At 37.6% G+C, this 20,961-nt stretch overlaps 1 protein-coding gene across 3 annotated transcripts in view; it reads left to right on the top strand.

The window, feature by feature from the left end:
* Positions 1-20,961, top strand: part of SYT14 (synaptotagmin 14) — a 193,206-nt gene that overhangs the window by 141,473 nt on the left and 30,772 nt on the right. The window lies entirely within an intron of this gene.

The following is a 20,961-nucleotide window of genomic DNA, read 5'->3' as shown; positions in this document are numbered from 1 at the left end:
TGTGTCCTTAAATGAAAGTGTATTTTAGAGTTTTTTAAGCTTTAAAGCACAAGTCCAGAATCAGAGCCTCACTGAATTTATACCAGACAACATTTGATCTTATAGGATACTCATTCACAATATTTGTTTTTTTTTTTCACTATCCACTTTTAGCTAGATTATTTTAAAACCAAAAGGTGATAATAAATATGATATATCCCTGCTGGTTTATAGGACAATATTTAGCCTTTATTGATAACTTGTTATAACTTTAAATTGCAGAATTACCATTTTGGGGAAATGTCCTTTTTAAAAATATAATATCAGTTTATCAGAGAAGAGAAAAACGAAAGTCCAGGCAATATTCCAGAGGGGAAAAAGATAATTTTTTTTTTTTTTTATAAAATTGAATAGTCTGCAGTTCTTAATAGGATTTTAAACTTTCTCATGATTTGGTCTGAGTGATGACTAGTTAATCTGTGGAAAATACATTCTTTTAGAGAAATACCTGATTTAAATTAGAAGAGAATGACTATATCATCATGAGGTATGTATTTTGTGTTTATTTACTTCAAATTATCTGTTCCCAATTCTATATTAATTATATTCATTTCACAAAGGCAATGAAGCCATAGAAAATAATATGGTTTTATCTGTGTTCAAACTTAATTATTTCTGTACATTACATGTATTAGCTTATGGTCATCAATTCTGTGTTTCTGACAACCAGTACAATAAATTTGAGGCGTGCTCACCAAAAAACATGCCGGACAAATAGCTTCTAAGACATAACATTTAAATCTGAATAAAACTATCCATCTTCTGCTCTTGGAGAATTTTTTTCTCTACATTGTCACACTTTTCAAATTTAATGCCTGTATTTAATTGTTCTTCTCTTTTGTCTCCTTTCCTGTTGAAAAACATGAGTTCTTTCTACTAACTAGTTGTGGTTATAACCTTGGATAAATGATCTAATCTCTTTAGGCATCAGGTTTCTCATTAGTAAAATGAGGGCATTAAACCAAATGTCCCATCTATCTCTGATACTGCAATTCTACTAATTCATATTGGGAAAGATGTTAGGTAAGAACAGAAACAGGTGGATTTCAGATGAGTTTTGTGTGCTAAATGTGTTGTGTTTTGTTCAGGCACTGATTATGTTTTCTTACTCTTCCCTATCTTCAACCATCTTCTAATGTCTGAGAAAGCCCCAACTACTAGTCCCACCCCCTACAGGTAAGCTAAAAAGTTCTTTCCCAGTCTGACTGGTAGCTAGAGCAGGAGCCATGCTCCCTGGGCTCTGCGACTCTGACTCATTTCCAGGAAACCTCAGGGCAGACTGAGCAGAGAAGCAGGTGCTGCACTCCCCTCATGCCTGCATGAGGCTGATGTTGGAGGAATCTGGTCCTCAGGGTCAGTAGTAATTCCCAAACAGCTCTGCGGGTGCAGAAGCAGTATTGGTGCTAGACAGCGGCAGTTGCAGGAGAGAAAAGACCTCGGCACGTAAGTGTCCAATGGGGGCGGCAGCAGGATGTCCTCACCAGGCCAGTCCTGCAGGATGGTTTTCGGTTTTGTTCTTCAGAAGCTTCCCCATAAGCCTGTTCTCTAGTCGTCCCGATTCCTTTAGGACATTGCTATTCCACTGAGACTTAGCTGCCAGTGATTTCAAACAGAACCCTGACTGAAAAATGTTGAAATAGCCATACGGTGTATTGTTTACTTGTTTAAGTGATCTCTTAGGCCATACTCAACAGCTGGAGTGTTGGCAGTTACCCTTCCTACCGTGGTGTATCCTTCTTATAACTGGAATGTTTCTCTTATGCTCAGCGGCGTGCAGATGGCACTCTTCCCCAGGGGAGAACCCCAGTCACCCTCTTACCTGCATTTTTGGCACCGCATTACTACCGTGTGTAACAGTCGCCTGCAGCAGCCTCTCCTCCTTTCCTCAGTCCAGTCGTATTTCTCATTCAGCCTCCCAGCTTTCTTTTTTTTTTTTTTTTTTTAGATTTTATTTATTTATTTGAGAGAGAGACAGTGAGAAAGAGCATGAGCGAGGAGAAGGTCAGAGGGAGAAGCAGACTCCCCATGGAGCTGGGAGCCCGATGTGGGACTCGATCCCGGGACCCTGGGATCATGACCTGAGCCGAAGGCAGTCGTCCAACCAACTGAGCCACCCAGGCATCCCCCAGATTTCTTAACAATAATCTTCACTCTGTCTCTCACAAACATTCGCAATCCTTCCTTGCACAGACAGTATTTAGTTAGCGTAATGTACACAGGGTAACTGGCTAGAAAATGGGGGGCTCCAGTCCCACAACTGCAAAGCACTGCATTCAGCTAACATCTCGAAGGAGCTTAGAGGTAGATTCTCAGCCAGAGCCTTCAGGTAAGAATAGCCCAGCCCAGCCGAAACTTCGATTTCAGTCTTGAGACACACAGAAAACATGAGGAAACTGAAGTTGTAAGGCTAGAGCTACTTACTAGGTGCTTTTTGACCCTGAGGCATTTCAGGTGTGACGGTGTAACCAGGAGAAGTCTACAGAGGTTGATGTATCCTCAGGGAAGAGTTGGATTTGGGTTGAAGTAAGATGTTGGGGTTCAGAGAAGAAACTAAGGTTCCGGAGGAGTTTATCATAGATCAGGAGGACCAGAAGGCATAGTGAAAAAATTCAGAAAAGGAGGAGTGTGATGGCAGTTTGTGGTAGTGAAGAAATACAGAGAAGAACAGAATGGGTGTTAAAGCAAGAGACCTGGCCAATGTCATGAGGGATTTGCCTTCATTTAGATTGTTCTAAAATGTCAGTCCCAATTATAATTTGAATCTACTTAAATCTCAGATGTTAAAGTCTAATTTAAATCTCCTCTTTATAGAAATTTGTTAGACTGTTTCTAATACAAATTTAAATTAGTTGATCTTATCTGTCTCTGTAGACCAAGTAGCGAGTACTGGTTATTGCTGTGTGAATGTTGGTTGGATGGGTGGGCGAGTGGGTGCATGTGGTACATATTATTTCTCAGTTATTGCCTCTGGTGCTTGTTTCTGCGGCTAGTCATACATTTTCTTGTTATTGAACTTGTTCTATGTCTTCCTTCTAGATTTTAAATACTTCGAGAATAGAGTCTGTTTGACTTAAATGGTTTTAGTTATACTTATTTTTTATAGAACCTAGAATATAGGTGTTCAGTGAATACTTGTTAAATTGATTGCATTAACATATTCAGGTAAACCTGATAGTTCTGAAATTCTTACTGAGATCCATACTCGGGTAAGTATCAATATCCTTAAAATAGCCCTGTTAGGAATCTTTTATGACCTAGAATCCAATAATCATGATCTTAGAGTAATTAAGTAGGAACACATCACAATGTATTACTTCTAAATAATAATCAACAAAGGACATATATGTTCATATAATTCCCCATTCAAGAGTTTAATGCCACAGTCTTGTAGAGTGATCAGCCTTCCTCATGACTTACTGAAATGAAGATCTTCTTTTAGATACCTGCACTTTCAATCTGTAATTCCTAAAATTTCCTGTATCTCAAAAATAGCCTATCTTTTTTTTGTTACTAGACTGAATTAATTTAGTTTGATATTTATACTGTGACTTTTATTTTTAAGACAGGTAAATTATTGCTTATACTCTGTAATTGAAATGTGTGTCCCTCTAAGAATCATACTTTAGTCTGTATTATTAGCAAATGTCTTTTAAAACTTGGCTTCTCCTGTTTTCATATTCACTACGTTCACATACTACCTTGTCAGAAATTTACATTTTCTCAATGTAGATTACACTTCTTCATCCTAAAGCAATTTAAAGTAGATACTTCATGATAAACTAATGATCACTGTTAACAGTTACTACGTGAAGGAGAAAGCTGCATGTGTGCAATTCAGGTCCCTAGACGATAACACTTACACGATTCATGGCTCACTTTAGTATAAAACTAAATAGTTACAGACCTATTTAGAGACAGTTATTCAAAGTAGTTGAGCATATATTATCAGTGGAGAGGAATAACTCTAGTCTCACATGAAGAATTGTTAACAGGTAAATCTTTCAGTGAAAGAAGTGAAATTAGAGCCTAAAAGGAAGCTTTTTGTTTAAACCAGATTCTTACTTTATATAAGACTAAAAAGAAGTCAAGTTTAAATCCTATGTCTCAAGAAATTTTGAACATGCAGGAAAATTGAGTGGGAAAAACTGAAATCTCAGTGGTTAAACTATTTGTTCTGTATATTGAATATAGGGAATAAAGAACATCAATTCAATTGGGATTCATTTCATTGTACCATCCAAGACTAAACTATAAACCACTGGACCAATATGTACTTCATTCTTGTTTCGTGTTTGTTAGTTGTTTGTTTTTTTAAATAAGCCAGAAAATTAAAGAATAAGCTTTAGGTACATGTATTATATTCCTTTCTCCTATATTTTATTTTATGCAATTAACTTTTCCAAGATACTGATTTCAATTATTTGTAATACTAATGAGAGAAATTAACAAATGCTTTATGGAAAGACGGTACTATTTGATCAATTTAGAGTGGCATGAGGATTATGACAGATAAATTTAGGTTCAAGAGGGCAGCATATTCTATAATTAAGAACATTCTAAAGTGCATTAGCAAGAAGGAGTAATATAATGTACTTTACAGAAACATCATGGAAAGATACTTAACATTCAAGTTATAAATATTGACCGCTATTTTTAAAAATAATTCTTTTGGGGTGCCCGGGTGGCTCAGTGGATTAAAGCCTCTGCCTTTGGCTCAGGTCATGATCCCAGGGTCCTGGGATCGAGACCCACTTCGGGCTCTCTGCTTAGCAGGGAGCCTTCTTCCCTCTCTCTCTCTCTGCCTGCCTCTCTGCCTACTTGTGATCTCTGTCAAATAAACAAATAAATAAATAAATAAATCTTTTTTAAAAAAATAATTCTTTTGGAGGGTCTAGGTAGTAGACATCCTGAATACGTACTTTCTTCATTAATGCCAGCTGAGATTTCCATGTACTTCCTTCCCTTTAAAGGTGCACTTTAGTACATTATGATGAGGAAGTCCCTTTTTTCTGGGTTGTTGAACAGTAAAAGTAGAGTTGTATCCACTATGCTTATTGTTTATGTGGTAGGAGGCTGGTAAGTAACGAACAGTAACATTGAATGAGGTTGTTCTTGGGACCTACCACTTACAGACAAAAGAAATAGCCAACAGAAGCAGCCTTTAATTTTTTCTTAGTTATTTTCTCCCATCATGTTCCTGTTACATAGCAGGAGCCAGAAAAAATCTCCACTTGACAGTTACATTTTACTTACTTCTATTCAGAGCAAAGAATAATTCTGGTCCAAAAAAAATGATAGTACATGATAAGCCTGAATATCAGTTCCTGATACTGTTTCTATTAGGCATATATTTTTAAGTGATTTCTATCACTAAAAATGAGCATGGTCGTCCTGCACATGCCGCGTATGCTTACTCATTACTGAAAGCTCCTGTTTAAGTGAACTGCATATTTCTAAGTGTTGAGCATGCAGAGATACTCTTGAGAAAAATCTAATTCTCCCTAGTGTACATTCATGTTAGCACCGGGGATATGACGGGAGTATGTGACCTGACTGCTTCACAAAGTTAGGATGAGTAAATGAGTGAGCTACATGAAAACTCTGTAGACTAGAAATATTAGTTGTTAACTTGAAATGAAATGGATTATCCTTAATTTGAATCATTCTGCCATTATTTACTGTTTTTTAAAGATACACTCATGGTGCCTGGGTGGCTCCATCAGTTGAGCGCCTGACTCTTGATTTCAGCTCCAGTTGTGATCTCAGGGTCATGAGATCAAGTCCCACCTTGGTCTCCACGCAGTGGGGAGTTTGCTTCTCCCTCTGCCCCTCCCATTCACACTTGCTCACTCACTCTTTAAAAAAAGGTACTCTCTTGTCTTAAAAAAAAAATGTCTTAAGATTCCTTTATCTAGTCTTAGATCTACAATTTTTTATATAGGCTATATCTTACCTGTTTACAGTGGTCTTTTCGTAGTCTGTCACTTTGGGCAACGATGACCAGAATAGTACTGCTCACATTTTTTCTGGCAGTAAAAGCTGATAGAGTTGACAGGAAGTGAAAACTGAATAAGGTTGGTACACACAGTTTTTGAATTATCTCATGTTGTATCATCAACGTATATAATTTATATAATCAAAATAATATATCTCCTAATATTTCCTTATTCTACAATTAAAAATAAAGTGAACCTTTTAAACTTTAATTTGGTTCATTTTTCAAGGAATAAGATCTGGTTCATGGAAAATAGCATGTATTATTATAAGTACTTTTTTCATATTAACTTAATTTGGTGATGGGATATATTTTACTTTGAAATGAAAGCTGGCATTGTCCCTTGCGCTGTAATCACATTATAAAGAATGTTTCTTTATAGTAACTCGTTTGTGATTTGTCATAAAAGATTAAAGAATTACCAGATAATAGAAATCTACAGTTTTAAGGTCAGAATTTTTAGGCATTCATGGCCAAGTTTCTGTTTGCCTTTGGGTGGGAGGTTGGGAGCATGGAGGCTGTGCGGTCACATCTTGGTTTCCCACTTCTTCCTGACTTGTGTTCTTGGGGGAATACTCAGCCACTCTAGACCTCATGTATTCATTCATAAACGGGGATAGTAACAGTAAAGCTGCCTCAGAAAATGTTTGTGAGAATTAAAGGAGATAATCCACGTAAAGAATTTAAAACATCATCTAGCATATAGGAACTTGACACTGTTAACTAATTTGGTTTGTTTGGTCTTATTCATGTGCGGATAAATTTACTGTTTTAATTCAGTAGCAATCTTCATTAGGTGCCAGTCCATAAGAAAAAATTATTGCAGTGTGTTTTTCAAATTTCAAAATAAGAAGGAACATTAGCAATCTGGAAAAGAGGAAAGTAAAAGTGCTTTTTTTTTTTTTTTTTTTTTTTTAAAAAGGGAGCACGTGCATAAGCTTGGGGACAGAGAATCTCAAACAGGCTCCACACTCAGTGCGGAGCCAAGACAGGGCTCCAGCTCAGGACCCTGAGATCATGACCCGAGCCAAAATCGAGTAGGACACTTCACCACCCAGGCACCCCAAAGTAAAATTCCTTTAATCCAATGGTATAAAAAGTGTTTAACCATACAAATACCTAGTAAAGGAACTTTTTTGGGAACTAAATATAACTCAGCCCTTGCATGTTTTTAAGATACAACTTTTTCGAAATATATTTTGAGTGATTATTTAAAAGTCTGAATTATAAATATTCTTTCAGTCAGTGCAGTTTTACTGTTTTCAGTCACGTGGGGGGAATTAATTGTATGTCGTCAGTGAAATATCACCAGCAGTTGCTACTGGGTTACTCTGAGTTGGCCTGCCTTGAAAGCTGTAATGGCTCGTAAACATCAGAGGTTCCTTTTTCATTGTGCTGTGTGTCTGCCGGAGCCCGGCTGGGGCTCTGTTCTGTGCTGGCGTCACTCTGGGATCCAGATGGCTGGAGGAGGTTCTTTCTGAAACGTTGCTGGTTGTCAGAGGATGTAGCAAACGAATCCCTGTTCCTTCAGGTTTCTGCCCCAAATTAACACATGCCACCTCCACTGACATTTCAGTGTCTAAAGCAGCAGTCGGCAACCTTTCTGTAAAGTGCTCAAGGGCTCATTTGTTTTAAGAGGCTGCAAATGGTCTCCATTGCATGGTCTCTTTCTCTCTCTCTTTTTTGAGAACACTTTTTTTTAAAAATAGAAGCGAGGGGCAGTGAATAATAGTGAACAATATTTCATACAAAGAATTGCTAAGATGTCAATATTATCTGTAGATTTACAGTTATAATTGCATATCAGTAGCTTATAAGTCAAGTTCTGCATTTAAGTATAAAAATTTGCTGTCTTGGGACAAACATTCTCTTTTAAGTCTTATTTAAGTAATAAATTTGTAAAGTCTTTCCTAAATACTTGACCAGTTATCACAATTTTTTAAAAAAGATTTTATTTATTTGAGAGAGAGAATGAGAGAGAAAGCATGAGAAGGGAAGGTCAGAGGGAGAAGCAGACCCCTTGCTGAGCAGGGAGCCCGATGTGGGACTTGATCCTGATGCTCCAGGATCATGACCTGAGCCAAAGGGAGTCGCTCAACCAACTGAGCCACCCAAATACCCCAGTTATCACTATTTTTGATTCCAGTTTCTTAATTTATGAAAATACTATTGAACTTGGGGCACCTGGGTAGCTCAGTCAGTTGAGCATTGGAATCTTGATTTCAGCTCAGGTCATGATCTCAGTATTGTGGGATCCAGTCCAATGTGGGGAGTCTGCTTCTGCCCCTCCCTCCTGCTCGCATGGGTGCACACACGTGCATGCGCGCTCTCCCCCCTCTCTCAAACAAATAAATCTTTAAAAAATATTATTGAACTCAAAAAAGCTTATATATATGGCAAGTCTTAGTACATATTAAACCAGTTCGCCTAAACCGGCAGTATCAGGAGGAAATGCAAGGAATGGTTTGTTTATTCCTAAAGATAGTGGATTAACTGCATATGTTTATTTCTTCTTCTTCCTGTAATCTCCAATGATAGTACTTTGGTTAAAGAAATAAATACACACACATTGACATTTGTACCCACGAGCTCAAAGAGGGCATCAGCAGCTGTGAGAGCTGAGGCTCTGGAAGGCAGTGTGGGTGGAGGGTGGCTACCGCTTCAGCAGAGCAGAGGAGAGTAGGGAAGGGCTCACAGAAGGCAGGAACTGCTGTGATCCACAGAACCAAACACACAGAACCAAACACTCTGACAACAGAGGATGGCGTGAGTCTGGTGGCTAAAGATGAGAGTCACTGTAAGTCTGTAAATTCCCTTCTGGCCTGAAGAACAGTCAGGCTTGTGACTGTATCTGGGCAGTAACTATCATAGGTTGCTTCTCTGGAAAAACTCAAGGATTCCAAGCTAAGACCCTAACCTCATAGTGATGTTTAGGAGTTCCCCAAGGAAATTGCCTGGTCCCCATCTAATCACATGAATGCCAATCGGCGAGCAAACTGTGTTTAAACGTACGGAGTTTTTGATCAGCTTTTGAGTGACGCATTTTTAAATAGGAGCAGGCAAAGCTCTACAGGAGACACTAGTACCTGAATAGTATTATCATTGCCCTATAGAATCTATCTTATGTCCACATCTTACTCTTTCCTGTTAGTTCCTGGGTAGATGTAGGACTAAAATGAGTCCTTGCCAAGTTTTGAAACATCTGATAAGATTTAACAAGAAACTAACCATATCATTAAGAAAACTCTACTGTAAGACTTATTAATAGCATAAAATACTTCTCCAAAACTATCTGCTCAAATTGCAACCAATTAAACTATTAAAATTCACATTTAACAAATGTGAATTTTTAACAAATGTGAATTTTAATGAAATTAAAATTTAATAAATAAAATTCACATTTATTACATTTAATACACATGGTTTTATTGAAAATACTTGTAATTGTATTTTTATAAGCTATTTTGAAATAAGCCTGAATAGGAAGAAATGGTTATACACACTAGTAAGTGTAAACTTTCATTGCCTTTGGCTTTTTTCAAAACTTTATATTTCAGATCTATTATAAAATAATAAAATTATTGATCCCCTTGATTCATTAGAAGCTTGACATATTTTCAGAACAGAAAAAGATGGAAAATGTCTTAAAGGGGATTAAAGTCATTACGGCCGTAAGAAAAATTATTTTACAAAAAAAATTCATTATATGTAACCTTAGAACATTATAGATTAGATTGTCTTTGAATTCAGTTTTTTTTTTAAACATTTTATTTATTTGAGAGAAGAGAGAGACAGTGAGAGAGAGCATGAGCAAGGAGAAGGTCAGAGGGAGAAGCAGACTCCCCGTGGAGCTGGGAGCCTGATGCGGGACTCGATCCTGGGACTCCAGGATCATGACCTGAGCTGAAGGCAGTCGCTTAACCAACTGAGCCACCCAGGCGCCCTGAATTCAATTTTATTTAAAGTTTGTCATGGCATGGAAGACATTAGAAGTAAATTTTCAGAAATAGGCAAATTCAACACTTCCTGCGCCTCACTGGTCTTTTAGGAACATGAATTTGGGAAAATATGCCATGTGGCCTATTAACAGCCCTCAAGGCCATCTTTATAATGCAGTCCCACCTAGACCATCCTGAAATCACACTGTAAAATGGAAATAGTATGAAAAAATGGTACGCTTCGTGATAAAGTGAAATAAAAAACACTGCTATTTCTATAGCTCTTAACATTTCATTTCCTAGGAACTGCTTTGAATGCTCTGTGAGGATATGAACAAAAAACAGTAATAACATCGTGTGAAATAACTCAGGTAACTGGAGAATTCACTGTGAAGTTGCATTAAAGACTCTCGGAAAGATCCTTCTATATTCACATTATAATGAACATATAAATCATACCTTGCTGTTTCATGTGTCACTGAATTATTTGTAACATTCAGCATTAGAATCAGAACCAATCTTCAGATAGTCTGTTTTGTGGCATAAGAGAATCGTTACTACCATTTTAAAGTTTAAGAGAGGAAATTTGAAACATGAAGGTGTTCATAAATTTAAACTGAAATCATCATTTACTAATGCTGTGGTGCTAGTATCTCTAAGATTTTAATTTGTATAAAGCAGTTACACAGTACCTGAGACTTAGTGCGCACTCAGTAATTGTTAGTTGTATTAATGTGATCATAGGTCTCATCACTCCCCTACTGCTGCCATTGCCACTTCTACTTTACCTTTTACCTGTTTTTTCCATAAGAATAGAGTAGTTTAATTTGGTTTCCTGTTGATGAGAAGCCGCAGTTCATTACTTCCACAATCCATTTTGTCCCTGTTAACATTATACACAGATGATTTTTTTTTAATTCTCCTTTTGACATGGATAGTTGTGCTAATACAGAAGTAGAACTTGTTATAAAATATGAAAGAAATGTAAATTTTTGAAGTTCTCACTTTACATTAGTACCATATAAACCAAAGCAAAATAGCTTTCATGGTCTACACCACTTTCTCATCGAGGCAAGATGTATGAAATACTCTATTCTCTTTTTGAGTATTATTACTCTATTAGTATATGTGTATATATGTATTCATATATGTACATATTTACATCTCTGTTTATCGAAAGCCATGTGTTCATACTGGGATCACCAGTTCCAGTCCACATCCCAGGGTTCATTCTGATCTGTAACTACCTTCTTTGACCGTGAGAAGCCTGGCTCCCTTCCTCAATGCATAGACCTATTTGATCAGTCCCTTTGTATGTCACCTGGCTTCTACTGCAGACATCTGCTGCTCCATTCTCATACTCTTATCCCAGACTCCAAATCCTTGGGTCTATTTGCTCCTCCTGGTTAGAAGTCGTCACTGTGCTTGACCTCTGACACCCAGTCTGCCCAACCCCACCCCTGATTCTGGGACACCTGGCTTACTCTGCTAGGGCTAGACACCCCATACTGGACCACCTTTCTGTGAAAGTAGCCTCCTCGCCCTATTTAGGATCTAATATCTCAGACTGACTCATGTCTCTGCATGGATGCCCTCATCTTGCTGAGGCTCCGAGAGTCCATTCTTTGTTACCCTTCAGTGCTTCAGCAGGATGTCCTCCTTACCTGTGTGGGGAGGAGCACTCTTACAACCCAGCCTAGGCCAAATGGCCTCTTCTTTCTGTGCTGGATCTGGTAGCCCCCACCAGGCTGCCCAGCCAGGATCCCTCTCACTGCTTCGTTATGTTCTGCAGGTACGCAGTCCTCATCTTGTCCAGGCTGACATGCCATTCGTCCATGATGAAGCCCTCCTCATCTTGCTTGGATATGAAAGATTTTTGTAAATAAATGATCACTTGACAGTCCCTTAGTGATAATGATGGTGTTAGCAACTAACTTATATTGGCCAGTAATATATCACATATGGCCATTCGGTATGTCACAAATGATTGAGATATTTATCTTTTCCCAGTGTCTGTAAAATGGCCGCCAGGTATAAAAATCAGAGTATTGCAACTAGGTATAATTTCTGACCTTCTGAGATTAGAGACCGAGAAACCAGTTGAGTCATGGAACTATCCATGGACCAGCAATTTCCTGGCCTCTCTCTTGGATTCTTGTTAGCTGGCTTGAATCTTATTCTCTGTTACAGATCTAACTATGCCTGTTACCTGTTGCTGAGATTTTTGTCTTTTTTTTCCCAGAGTTGTTGGGATGTAATTGGCATAACATGTAAGTGTAAGACATACATCGTGATGATATGATATACACATGCAAATAGTGCAAAATGCTTACCACAGTAAAGTTAGTTAGCACTTTTTTTTAACTTCATGTACTTGCAGTCTTGTTGGTGCTATGGTGAGATCATTACAGCTCTACTCCTCCAGCAGCTTTCAAGTATACCATAAGCTGTAGTCACCATGGTGTGCCTCAGGTCCCTGAAACGCATTCATTTTATAACTGAAAGTTTGTATACTCTTTGACCAACATTTCATCATTTCCTACACCTCTCCATCCCTGGCAACCACCATCCTACTGTCCTGTTTCCATGAATTCAATGTTTTTCGGCTCTATGTGTGAGATTACACAGATACATGTGTATATGAGGTATGCCTGTATCCAGTTTTCCTGTAACCATTTATTAAAGAGACTGCCTTTCCTTCATTGAGTATTCTTGGCTCCCTCATCAAATATTAGCTAATTATAGGTGTTTGGGTCTATTTCTGGGTTTTCAGTTCTGTTCCTCTGGTCTGTTTGTTTTTATGCCGCTACCATACTGTTTTAATGATTATAGCTTTATAGTATAGCTTGAAATCAGGAAGTGTGAAGGCTTCTGTTTTTCTCAGGATTTCTTTGGCTATTTGGGGTTTTATGGTTCCATATAAATTTTAGGAGTGTTTATGGTTCCATATAAATTTTATGGTTTATAGTTCCATATAAATTTTAGGACTGTTTAAAATGCCATTGGAATCTCGATAGGATTGCATTGAATCCATAGATGGCTTTTGGTAGTATCAGTATTCTAATAATAACATTCTAATTCAACATTCTAATAGTAACATTCTTTCCATTCATATTATTCATATACATGTTACTCATATAACATTATTCCCATTCAATACAAGATACATTTCCATTTTTTTGTCTTTGATTTCTTACATCCATGTTGTGTAGTTTTTAGATTAGAGATCTTTCACCTCCTCGGTTAATTTTATTTATTTATTTTTAAAGATTTTATTCATTTGTTTGACAGAGAGAGACACAGCGAGAAATGGAGCACAAGCAGGGGGAGTGCGAGAGGGAGAACTAGACTCCTTGATGAGCAGGGAGCCCGATGCGGGACTCATCCCAGGACCCTGAGATCGTGACCTGAGCTGAAGGCAGACACTTAACCAACTGAGCCACCCAAGCACCCCTAAAAAACTGTATGTTATTTCAAAGAAAGATACTTAAAATAGAAGTTTCCTGTTAACCGTGAAGGGGCTGAGAATTTGACCTACTTCTAGCTGACAAATTACCCGCCACAGTGTAATGGGTGCTGTCAGTGGAGGACTTGATTATCCTTGACATGGTGGCAACATTTGCATCAATAGTCTGCATCGCTTCCCCCACCCCCAGGTGCACAGGGGCTGTGCAGACAGACCCAGATGGCCACCTGCCAGTGAGATCAGAGGGGGAGCCTCCGCTCCGCATGCGCATCTGGGAGTCCATTTTCGTTTCTTGGTGGTGCTCTGCAACACCTATCCCCTAGCACAGAGCCCAGCAATTTCTTTCTGTAAAGGGCTAAAAAGTAAATATTTTAGGCTTAGCCAGTGACATAGGATCTCTGTCATATTACTCCTCCTCTTTTTTTTTTTTTAACAACTTTAAAAAATGTGAAGTCTATCCTTAGCTTCCAAACCATAGAAAAACAGGCCACAGACCAGCTCTGGCCCACAAGCTGTACTTTACCAACTTTTCCTGTAAGGCATTGTTAGTACAGTTGTTCAAAGCTGGATCTCCATTGCTTCCAGGTACCGAGTGATGAGAAAGAGCAAAGGAGAACAGAAAGGAGGCTTGCCCAATGTCTTAAGGTTCAGGCCTGTGTCTTTTCTGCTTACATTCCATTTTCAGTCACGGGTCCATACCTGACTCGAAAAGAAGCTGAAAGCGTGGAAGCCTTGCACCAAAAGGAAGTGGAAAATAGATTTTTATAGACAATTAGCTGTCCTGTCACAACTAGAAAGAAGAATAGCAAAAAAGGAAGGGAGGGAGGAAGAGAGAGAGAGAAAGGAAGAAAAGAGAGAAAGAGAAGAAGGAAGAAAAGAAGGGAGGGAGAAAGAAAAGAAAATGGAGGGAGGGAGGTATCACAGAAGCCAGGATTGGGTCTCAAACAGAAAGTAATTAGCTGTATTGAATGTGTCTACATGGTTAACTAAGATGATGCTCACCTCGGTTAAATTGAACATGAAGGTCTCACTAATTGATCTTCATGAGACTCGTGTTGGTGGAGCAGTGGGAGCATAATGAGTTCAGGAATGAGTGGGAACTGAGTATATGATGCTAATGTAGTCAAACTCTGTAACCACGTCTGACACTGAGTAGGGAAAAGATAGAAGAGAAAGAGGGAAAGAGAATAGAGTATCTGGAAGAAGGTTTGAGATCTAAAAAAAAAAATTTTTTTTAAATATGAGGGAGACTTAAGCATGTTTAAATATGGATGAGAAGAATCCAGTAAAGAGAGATATTTAGGATATGAGAGAAATAGAGAGACATGCAGTATTTTTTTAAGAAAGTTTGAGGACATAGATTCCAGACATGGGGAAATTGGTCTGAAATAGAGATACTCTGTCGTACAACAATGGTGAGAAAGAAGCAGAGGATTTAGGTATAAGAACATTTGTAGCTCTTTCAGAAGAAAATTAAGGTAGATTATACAGGGTGTGTGTGTGTATGTGTTCGTTTGTGTGTGTGTGTATGGCAAAAATAAGGAGAAAGGAAATGTGGTCAGGTGATTTTAGAACAGAAGATTTATAATCATTGAGAAAATGGGGAAATAAATTTATTAGAGAAACATAACAAGATTATATATATAACCAGATGCTGGCCCAGACAAGGTTACAGTCCACTCCATTGAGTGATCATCTCCCCAGTACAATGAAGGAGTTGTCAAGGTCATCCAAGGTTAGCATTTTGCTATCTAGTCAAGTATGTTGAACAGGTAGATAAACAAGGAAGTTTAAGGCATGAGAATGATTGAAATGAATCTTGGGCTGTAAAGTTAATGAAGGAGGAAGTGAGGACAGAAAGGGGCTGATGAAAATATGGTGTCAGGATTCTGGAGTCCAGTCACAGCGACATTGTGAGAGTAGCTGAGTGATCAGATCACATGGATAACAGCTTGTACTTAATTAAGCACCTGGAATTTTTACTTCCTAGTTTTGGTGAAGACCTAACCACAGCCTCCGATGATGCTAAGTCCCAAGAAGTAATGAGACCGGAAGGAAGAAATCAGGGATGAAAAAAAAGTCAAATACCTTAGTGCCCAGGGGTCATTCCTGTAGAAACTGAATGCACTGGAAGTCAGAGGTTGGAGTGAAAGGGCAGTCTGTGAGCCTGGGGAAAATCTTCAGCAAACGAGCAGGCCTCACTAGACTTTTGCTACTTAAAAACAAGGGGGAAAGAATGGCGCAGTCAGAGGGGAGGAGCTTCAGATGAGACACGTACACAAGTGCTTCAGGAATTCCGGAACTACTTCAGAATTGTATAAAAATAAATTTGTGTTGAGGCGCCGAGTGGCTCAGTCGGTTGAGTGTGGGACTCTTGGTTTTGGCTCGGGTGCGATCTCGGTCCCGAGCCCTGCATCAGGCTCCGTGCTCAGCAGGGAGTTCACTTGGGATTCTCTCTCCCCCTCAGCCTCTCCTCTCCCTAAGCTAGTGTGTCCTCTCTTTTTCTTTAAAATAAATAAACCTTCAAAAATAAATAAAATTTGTGTCAATGTTATGGGCAGGCTTGAGGCGACTTTATCCTTTTCCATGATTTTTACCAGCCCCCACTGAAAGCCATCTCAAATAACAGGAACTCTGAGGAGGAGGCTGTGGACCCCACATTTGAGAGGGAAATGCACAGGACACAGCCTGCAGCCACTGTGTTTGCTTTCTTGATGAGCTCTTTGTGCCCCCCTACCAACGTCTCCGTCCCCATCTCACCAGTGCTCGTCCAACAATTGCTCTTCATCTTCTCCAGTAGAATTGTTGGAACCTCACTACTCTTACAAATTGTGGAGGAGATGGGGCACCTGGATGGCTCCGTCATTAAGCATCTGTCTTTGGCTCAGGTCATGATCTCAGGGTCCTGGGATTGAGCCGCGCATCAGACTCCCTGCTCCAGGGGAAGCCTGCTTCTTCCCTCTTCCACTCCTCTCTCACTGTCTCTCTCTCTCTCTGTCAAGTAAATAAATAAAATCTTCAAAAAAATATTAAAATTTAAAAATTGTGGGGGAAAAAATTACTAGAATAAAGGCAGATACAGAGACTCTTGAAAACCAGAATGGAGAATTTAGACTTGGTAGTAAGAGGTGACAATCGTACTAAGAATCCTGAGTTCAGAATCCTGAGCGTGAATTCATTTTCTGTAGGATAACTGGATATAGAAGTTTGGGATATTAAATATTTAGCCTGACTTTTCCAATCCTTCAGATAAGCATAATTAGGTAAATAGGTGGATTTGAACCATATTCTATAGAAACACTTTTTGGATTCTGGAAACATTTGCTTCAGATTTCTTTATGAAAGTGAGGCCACCTTGGTGGCTCAGTCAGTTGAGCATCCAACTTTTGGTTTTGACTCAGGTCATGATCTCAGGGTCCTGAGATCGAGCCCAACGTGGGGCTCTGTGCTCAGTGGAGAGTCTGCTTCATCCTCTCCCTCTCCCTCTGCCCCTCCCCCTGCTCATGTGTGCACATGCGCATGCTTTCTCTCCCTCTTTAAAATAAATAAATATCTTACAAACAAATTTCCTTTTAAAATGAGAATATAATTCGAGATTCTAAAAATCAGTGCAAATATGTGTTACCTACTCAGTTTTAATCCAGTGGACATTATTAACATGTTAACCACACTATGTGCTTTTTCTTCCCTATAGATTCCACTAATAAAGCTCGTATCTATCTCTATTTGAAATTCTTGTAATTCTGTCCTTGCTTAGGAATATTAGAGCTTGGTATTGATATATTGCTTAATTTGGTCCAATCCATGTCTACCCATAACAATTTTACTAAGTTGATGTATTACAGTCAATAATAGTCAGTGCTTTTGTTATGACCTAGTTATCAGGTAGTTTTAATGATCTGTGCAAATTTAGGGTAATCATTCTTAAAGATTCCATTAGTGACAGAACTTGAGAAGTTTCTTTAATTTTCCACAACTTTATCTTTCCATTTTCTTGGTCAGTTTAATGAATTAATATTCTGAAATTGCAAGGCACAGTAATTCACAATTTATGTGGACTTTATTATTATTGTACATAAAATGAAACACAAACACTGGGTGCCAACCTAATCCATGACTGCACTGTGGCCCACATTACTGTCAAATTTTGTTTTAATCCAAATGGCCTATTGTAAATTAGAGCTAGATAATAAGTGCATTCCAATATAATGCTACACGTATCTGTTTCACATGTTTGAACTTGGAGTAAGATTTTATTTTTTTCAAAGAGTACTGTTAGATTTTTGAAAACCACTAGATTCAGTTTCTTTGAGGCTCTTTCTAAAATTATTTCATGCTGATATATGGAGCCCTTAAATAATTTTTCATAACAACTGTATTGAAATATAATTCATATACCAAGAAATTCCCCTTGTAAAGACTTTTCATTTATTTAGGTTGTCTTTAATTTCTTTCAGAAAATGTTTTGCTGCTTTCAGTGTGTAAGTCTTGCACTTCTTTTGTTATATTTATTCCTAAGAATTTTATTCTTCCTGATGCTATTGTGAATGGAATTGTTTCTTAATTTTGTTTTCAGATTATTCATTTACATATACACTTTATGTGTTTAGAATATTCAGAGATGTGTAACATCATCACTATCTAATTCTAAACCATTCTTAAGAGCTAGAAAAAAACTCTATATCCATTAAAAATCACAGCCCTTTGCAACCACTAATCTGCCTTCTGTCTTTATGGGGTTTTGCCTTTTCTGGACATTTTATATGAATAGAATCATATAATATATGGTCTCTTGTGTCTGGCTTTTCTCACTTTAACGAGATGTTTTCAAAGTTTTTTGAAAACATGTTTGATGTTTCAGCATGTATCCACACTTCTTACTTTTTTAGGGTTAATAATGTTACTCCATTTTATGAATAGACACCATTTTGTTTATCCATTCATCAGTCGATAGATATCTGAGCTGTTTGCATTCTTGACTATTATGAATAATGGTGCAGTGAACATTTGTGTATAAGTTATTGTGTGAACATACGTTTTCATTTCTCTTGAGTATATACCTAGTTCTGGAATTGCTGGCAGTTCTATGCTTAACATTTTTAAGAAACTGCCAGTTTTTCAAAGTGGCTGCACTGTTCTACTATCCCACCAACAATGTGTGAGAGTTCCAATTTCTCCAGAATCCTCTCTTTAACACTTCTTGCTATGTATGTAGTAAGTGTGTGTGTGTGTGTATACACACACACACACATATATACATATATATTATATATATGTATTTATATGTATTATATATATGTGTGTGTGTGTATATATATATATATACACACCATCCTAGTAGGTGTAAAGCGGTATCTCACTGTGGTTTTGGTTTTTATGTCCCTAGTTACTGATGATGTTGAGCATCTTTTCATGTGCTTATTGGCCATTTGTACCTCTTCTTTGGAGAAATTTCATTAAAATCCTTTGTCCATTTTTAAATTGGCTTATTCGTCTCTTCATTATTGAGATGGAAGAATTCTTTATATATCCTAAGAAACAAGCCATTTATCAGAAAAATGATTTGAAAATATTTTCTCCCATTCTCTGTGCTGTCCTTTTACTTTCTTGATGATATCCAGTGAAGCAAAAGTTTTTAATTTTCAGGAAGTCCAATTTATTTGTCCTTTTGTTGTATGTGCTTTTAGTGCCTTATCTATGAAACCATTGCATAATCCAAGGTCACAAAGATTTACTTCTATGTTTTCTTTTAAGGATTTTATAGTTTTAGGTTTTAAATTTTGGTCTATGATCCATTTTTAGTTCATTATGTTAAATGACGTAAGGTAGGAGTTCTAATTAATTCTTTTGCCTCTGAGATATCCAGGTTTCCCAATACCATTTGTTGCAAAGATTATTCTTTTTCCATTTATTTGTGTTGGTGTTCTTCAAAAAAAAATTTACCACAAAAGTAAATTTTTATTTCTGAATTCTCATTTATATTCCACTGATCTATATGTCTGTCCTCTGCCAGTACCACACTGTCTTGATTGCTGTAGCTTTGTACTAAGTTTAAAATTAGAAATGTGAGTCCTTCCAAGTTTGCTCTTCTTTTTCAAGATTGTTTTAGCTATAAGTCCCTTGTTACACATGAGTTTTAGAATTGGCATCTCTATTTATGCAAAAAATATCATTGGATTTTTGATAGGGATTGCACTGAATCTGTTGATTGCTCTGGGAAGTATTACCATCTTGTAATGTTAATAAACCTTCCAAGGGGTGCCTGGCTGGCTCAGTCAGTTGAGCATTTGATTCTTGATCTTAGGGTTGTGAGTTTAAGTCCCAGGCTGGGTGTATACTTCAAAAATAAGTGAATGGATATATGAATGAATGAATGGTGGAGTTCATAATTTAAAAAATAATAATACAAAAATAAACCTTCCCGTACATTAATAGGAAAAGGCTTTTCATTTATTTAGGTTGTCTTTAATTTCTTTCAAAAAATGTTTTGTTGCTTTCAGTGTGCTTATTGGCCATTTGTACCTCTTCTTTGGAGAAATTTCATTAAAATCCTTTGTCCATTTTTAAATTGGCTTATTCGTCTCTTCATTATTGAGATGGAAGAATTCTTTATATATCCTAAGAAACAAGCCATTTATCAGAAAAATGATTTGAAAATATTTTCTCCCATTCTCTGTGCTGTCCTTTTACTTTCTTGATGATATCCAGTGAAGCAAAAGTTTTTAATTTTCAGGAAGTCCAATTTATTTGTCCTTTTGTTGTATGTGCTTTTAGTGCCTTATCTATGAAACCTAAGAAGTCTTACACTTCTTTTGTTAAATTTATTCCTAAGAATTTTATTTTGCTGATGCTATTGTGAATGGAATTCTTAATTTTTTTTCACATTATTCATTGCTAGTATATAAAAGTACAGTGGATTTTTGTGTATTGATCCCATATCTGCAGCCATGCCTAATGCATTCATTAGTTCTAGTAGGGTTTATTGTGGGTTTTTTGCTGTGTGTTAGGATTTACTATATTCAAACCATGCCATCTATGAATAGAGATAATTTTTCTTTTTTTTTTTCCAATATGAATGCCTTGACCAAGACTCTCACATTGAACAAATTTTAATCAGGCTTCTCTGAGCCCTCTTTTCGGCCAGCCTTCAACTTGACGCTGGTCCTATCTTTGACCAGCCCAGCACAATCCAGTGTTGGCAGAGAACCCTGCTTATTTTACTGTGAATCCCCCCACCTTTCGTATCTGGTCAAGTTTCTCATCCCCACCTTGGTGTAATAACCTTCAGTAGAAATGCTATTAAAAGTCAGTCTAGCAAGAAATTTCCCATCCTTGTGGTCTCTGGAGATTTTCACTCTGTTCATTGGCTATACATCCCTACTTGGCTCTGCTGTATTTGGAATTGAGCCTGAACTTCCTCCCCAGTTGCAGTAGTCTTGACACCTGTGGTGGCAGTCTTGAACTTTAGTATACTTCATTGTATTGCACTGCACTTAATTTTGCTTTGCAGATAATGCATTTCT

Source organism: Lutra lutra, chromosome 15 (genome assembly GCF_902655055.1).
Source record: "Lutra lutra chromosome 15, mLutLut1.2, whole genome shotgun sequence".
In the NCBI taxonomy this organism is placed as follows: Eukaryota; Metazoa; Chordata; class Mammalia; order Carnivora; family Mustelidae; genus Lutra; species Lutra lutra.
This window is presented reverse-complemented; position numbering and strand designations above follow the sequence as displayed.